We start from the raw sequence: 6,000 nt of genomic DNA on the forward strand, positions 1-6,000 counted from the left end.
CTGCCTCTAGACCCTATTCTCCTGCCTCACTTTGGTCCTTTTGACAAGATTGCAGATGGTGCTGGTTTCTGTCATCAGGAGGCATGTAATAATGTCTGGTTTCACTCTTTTTTGATGGTAGCAGCTATAGTGGGTGTAACTGTGTCCCCTAAAAAGAGATGTCAAGTCCAAACCCCTGGTACCTCTGAACAGGCTCTTGTTTGGAAATCAGGTCTTTGCAGATACAATCAAGATGAGATCATACTTGCTTAGTCTGGGCCCTAAGCCAGTCGCTGGTGTCCTTATAAGAGAGGCAAATTTGGACACATGGAAGATGCAGCAATGCACTCACAGGGAGAATGCCACGTGAAGGCGGAGGTCAGGACGGAGGTCAAGGCGGAGGTCAGGGTGGTGCCTTCCTGAGCCCAGGAATGCCAAGGATGGGTGACTGATGACACTGGAGGCTGGGAGACAGATTCTCCCTTAGAGCCTCTGGAAGGAGCCAGCCCTGCCAACAACTGGATTTGACTTCTGGCCTCCAGGACTTCGAAAGAATACCTTTCTGTGGTTCTGAGTTGCCCCATCTGTGGGACTTGGTCACAGAAACCAACAGGGCTGCCATGATCCATTCACCTGCTGGGCATTGCAAAATGGTGGTGTGCTAGTTCTCAATTCATTTCCATCCATTACCAGATTCACCGTATCTGGTGATGCCTCCTCCCATCCTTTATCCTTCCCACGGTAGCTGTACTTGAGTTTTATCCAGAACTTGACCTTTTAAGCCATAATTCCAGGCCTTCTGCACCCTTTAATCTCCTTGAGTCTTTGCAGGGACGCAGTGGAGTCGCCACTGCTGTTCTGGGAGGCAGTGCAGCCAGATGTCACCACTCAAGTCCCATGTCTGCCACTGGCTCCCTGGGGACCTGGGATGAACCGTGGCCCGGCTCTGTAATCAACTAAATCAGGGTAATGCTGGCTTTGCCTCTATAAGGCCCTTCCAGGGGAAAGGAGCAGAGGCCGTGAAGTGCCTGGAACTGTATCTGGCATGCACCAGGGCTCACACATGGCCAGCCCTTGTTGTGAGGAAAGCGAGGCATGAAGGGGTTAAGCAGCTTACCCCAGGCCCTGGCCCTCAGCACCAGCACCCTCCGGGACACCTCGTCCTGCACCTTCTCTGGATCACAGCCCTGGGGCCCGTCGGGGTCAGTGTCCTGCCAGGTGGGCCTTCTGCTCCCCGACTCCGCACGCTTCCCAGTGACACAGCAGGGTCCGGGCCCAATTCCTCGACATCACACAATGTGAGTCAGTGGATGGACCTCGTGGGAGGAACGAGAGACACAGGCCTGGGGTCAAGCCATGGACAGGGGTGTGCCGGGCGGGCCTGTGTCCCAGAGGGGAGATGGCACCACTGCTGCCATTCCAACTTTCCACGGGGGCATGGGAGAAATCAGCCTGGTCATTTTTTTGGCACTAGGCGGTATCTGGAAATGACAGTTGCCCTGCACTTGAGGCCCCGGGCCTGTGGAGTTTGTGGCCCCCTAGCCTGGGAGGAGTCTGTTTGCTGGGAGAAGGGGAGCCGCTGTCTCAGCTGGCATGGGGTCCAGGGTTATTTGGGGACAGTCCTTCTCATTGCACTCCATGCTTCCCTGGTGATAGACGATGGATTATGTAAGGAACTTGCAGAGTCTGAGGGATTAAGAAAGAGTTTGAAGTCATTACAGACACTCAGTGCCGGCTGAGCCATGGACGGGCTTCCTGATGGGGCCCCTTTGAAGCTGGCCCTCCTGAGGGCTTTTTGCCTCGGACCTCCGGGCCGAGGTGGGGAGCCCACCCAGGTGGATTCGTGCGAGGACCTAACCCCGTGGCCTCCTCCTTTCTTCCCACGGTCCCTGCCTCCCTGCCCAGCAATGGTCTTAACTCACCTGCACCCACCCCCGCCAGGGAGGTGCCCCTGCAAATCCTCCCGATGCTTTGCTGAGCAGCGCCCCCATGCCTGGCCTTGCCTGCCAGTGTGGGCGGGAGAATGACAGGTAACTCCTCCAGCTGTCAGCACCCAGGAGAAGAACAAGGGATGGGGAGGATTCAGTTCTGAGCCGGCGGGAGGAATGTGGTCTGCTCTTTAGGGGGGTTTCAGCCACTTGGCAGCCTCTGTCTGGTTTGTTCTTAATGAAAACTGTCTTCTCAGCGAGCTGCCTGCCTCCAAAGTCCACAGCTTCAAGCTAGGTTCATGGCTGCACTCCCTAGCCCTGACCCTGGTCCTGGCCCTGGCCGCACCCCTCCCCTGACTGAGGGTGCTCTGTTCTCCCAGATACCCCGGCCAGGGCCAGAGGAGTCCCTTGGCAGTCCCTCCCTTCCTGGCCCATCAGCAATTCAGCTGCTGCATAAATCATGTCTGCGTGCTTCCTAAAGGGCCTCTGAATCTGCTGCATCCCTCCCTCCAGCCCTGCCACCTTGGGTGGCCCTGAGCACCTGCTCACTCATCTCCTGACTCATAGTGGTTTGTGCAACATCTCCCTCCAACCAGATGACAAATGCCTTTCTTAGCTGGGACCATCTGGAGTCCTTTCCTAAGTCCCAACAGGTTGTAACCAGGTGCCACGTACCCCGAAGGTGCTTAATGCTCACTAAACCCAGCTCCATCACTGTCTCTTTTGGTAAACCTGTCCCAGCCCTCTGGGGAGGTGGGATCTGCCCTGCCACCCTACCTGGGCCTGCTTTGGGAGGGAGTGACTGCCGCACAGGTGACCTCAGTGCCTTGCTCCTGCTTTGGGAGGGAGTGCCTGCCGCACAGGTGACCTTGGGACCTTGGTACCTTGCTCCTGCTTTGGGAGGGAGTGTCTGCCACACAGGTGACCTTGGTACCTTGCTCGAGGCTTTTCCTGCATCCAGGCTTTGGTCTTCTGGAGGGCAGGGGTTGATTTTCATTCCTGGTGTCCCCGCCAGGGCTCAGCCAGGGCCGTGTCTCTGTCGGTGCTCAGAATGCTGGATGCAGGAATCAGAATTTCCTGGGGACCTTGGCTGTCTTCTCTGAGGTGGGTGCTGTGATCGGGAGGTGGAGGCATCTCCGCCTTCTTTCTGTCCCCGCCAAGGCTGTTATGTCACATGAGTCCCATATATGGCTTTGCCAGCCCAAAGCCTCCCTTCACTCGGCACCAGGTCCACACCCTGCAGCCTTAAGTTTTCCTACCTGGGATGTGGGAGCTGCTGTTGGTCTAGCTCGTCTTTCCTCTGACACAGGGTCATGCGACTGTGGAGCGGCTCTCCTGTGGCCTGAGTGTCCTCTGTGCAGGCACCGTGGCCAGTGCCTTCCGTGTCTAACGTATCAATGCATGCCATCCTCATGCAGCCCTGACTGGAGGGCTGTTGCAGCTCCAGGGCGCCCTTCACAGAGAACGCTGTGTTGTCCTAATTTTGGAGGTGAATTCGGGCACCAAGAGGACAAGCCACCTGCCCACAGAGCTAAGAAGTGATGGGGGAGAGTTTGAAGCCAGGCTTTGTAGAGATCACGTGTGGCCAGTGTTGACCAATGGTTGGGGGAAAAGCTGGAAAAGAAGTCACTGCATTCATTTCCCCTCATTCCTGCCAAAAGAAATCAACGGCAGCTCAGTGGCTGCAAGCCAACACATCTTTCCTCCCGTGGTCTGCATGTCAGAGGCCTAAAATGGGTCCTCAGGGGCCTGTGCCTTCTGGAGACTGAGGGACGATTAATTTCCTTCCTTTTTGCAGCTTCTCCAGGCTGCCTGCACGCCCATGGCTCCTTCCTCCATCTGCAAAACCAGCGTGCAGCGTCTCTCACACTCTGCCCCCTGCCTCATTCTCAGAAGGACGCTTTGGGACCACATTGGGCCCACCCAGACAATCCAGGAAAATCTTCCTGTATTAGTCAAAGTTCTCCAAAGAAATAGAACCAACAGAATATATATGTTTATATCTCTATACATCTCTATTATCTATCATCTATCTATCCATCCATCCATCCATCCACCCATCTATCTGTAATTATCTATATCTATGTAATCTATCTTATCTGTGTATCTATCTATCTGCCTATCTGTCCATCCATCCAACCATCTTTCCATCCATCCATCTATTCATCCATCCATCAATCATTATCTATGTAATTTATCTTTATCTAGCTGTCTAATATATCATCTATCATGTATCGAATCAATCTACTTAATATATGAATCGATCAATTAGTCAATCTAGTCTATCTTATCTATGTATGTATGTAATCTGTCTAATCGATCATCTAGTCAGTCAATCTATCTCTCATCTTTTATCTAATCAATCTATCTTATCTATCTACTATCTATCTATCCAGTCTATCTATCATCTATCTAATCAGTCTATCATCTATCTAATCAGTCTATCATCTATCTAATCAGTCTATCTATCTATCTATCTATATCTATCATCTATCTACCTGGATCGATCTATCTATCTATCTGTCTATCTACTGTCTAATCAATCAGTATTATCTATCTACTATCTAATCAGTCAATCAGTATTATCTATCTACTATTTAATCAGTCAATCAGTATTATGTATCTACTATTTAATCAGTCAATCAGTATTATGTATCTATCTATCTATCATCTATCTATCTATCTATCTGGATCTATCTATCATGTATCTAATCAGTCAATCAGTCATCTATCTGGATCCATCTATCATCTATCTATCATCTATGTAATCAGTCTAATCGGTCAATCAGTCTTGTCTGTCTGTATCTATCTATCTATCTATCTATCTATCTATCTATCTATCTCTCTATCTATCTAATCTATCTATCTAGACATATAAGGAGATTTGGTATGGGAACTGGCCCACATGATGATGGAGGCTGAGAAGTCCCATGATCTGCTGTTTGCAAGCTGGAGACCCAGGGAAGCTGGGGTAGTGAGTCCAAGACTCAAAGCCTGAGATCTGTGGGGGCCACTGGCATAAGTCCCCAAGTCTGAAGGCCTGAGACCAGGAGCTGTGATGTCCGGGGCCAGCGGAAGATGGATGTTTCAGTTCAAGGAGAGAACGAATTCCCCCTTCCTCTGCCTTTGCGTTCTGCTCAGGGCCTCAGTAGATTGGATGCTGCCCACATGGGTGAGGGCAGGTCTTCCACACTCAGTCCACTGATTCAAAAGCTAATCTCTTCCAGAAACACCTTCCTACACATACCCAGAAATGAGGCCTTATCAGCTATCTGGGCATCCTTGGCCCAGTTAAGTTGACACACAGAAGTAACATCTTTGGGGTCATGATTCAGCTGGCCACAGCCCTGTGAGCTCTGCTTAATAGACATCCAGCATTCTTCCGTGTTCAGAGAGAATAGGGGACCAGGGAGAAGGCACCAGACTCTGAACCTCTGTGGCAAATGCCGGGTTTGTCTGGGCTAAAGCGCCCCACCTTCCCCTCAGCCTCAGGCAAAGCCCTGGCAAACCTGGTGCATTATTCAGCATTGTTTGTGGAGGGAGATTAAAATTGCATCTGGCTGTGGAAGCTCCTGCCCCCAACACCTGCCAGTGACAGAAGAGGCTGCTTCACAGAAAGCTCATTAAATATGAAAACATGATGTTGATTTCTAGCAAACTTAAAATTACTTAAGCTGGTGTAAGTGGATAAATATTTCATGCTTCAGTTTATTAAGTTCCCACCAACAGTACGTCTGGCTGTACAGGCAGGGACCTCTCCGAATGCCTGTCTGTGGTCTTGGCCAGCAGACCTGAGGGGCAGCCCACTCCTGGCTCCCCCAGTGGGTCTGCTGCGTTTTTGGGGTCATGCTTGGGCCCAGCTGCGAGTCACTGGGGTACTAAGGGCTGCCCTCTGGTGCAGTTCCTGGCACAGTGGGTAATACCAAGAACCAGAGAAAAATACAGTGAGCAGAGAGAGAATAACGAGGGAGCAATTGCCTGGTGGTTTTGTTTTTCTTGGTGAGGGAAATTAGAACCACGACAATTTGGGAACTTAGCTTCTGCCCTGCTCCTCCTCAGCAGATGTGTGGAAGCTGTAGTGCCTGTGGCTGCC

This window comes from Nomascus leucogenys, chromosome 24, assembly GCF_006542625.1.
Source record: "Nomascus leucogenys isolate Asia chromosome 24, Asia_NLE_v1, whole genome shotgun sequence".
NCBI classification, from domain to species: domain Eukaryota; kingdom Metazoa; phylum Chordata; class Mammalia; order Primates; family Hylobatidae; genus Nomascus; species Nomascus leucogenys.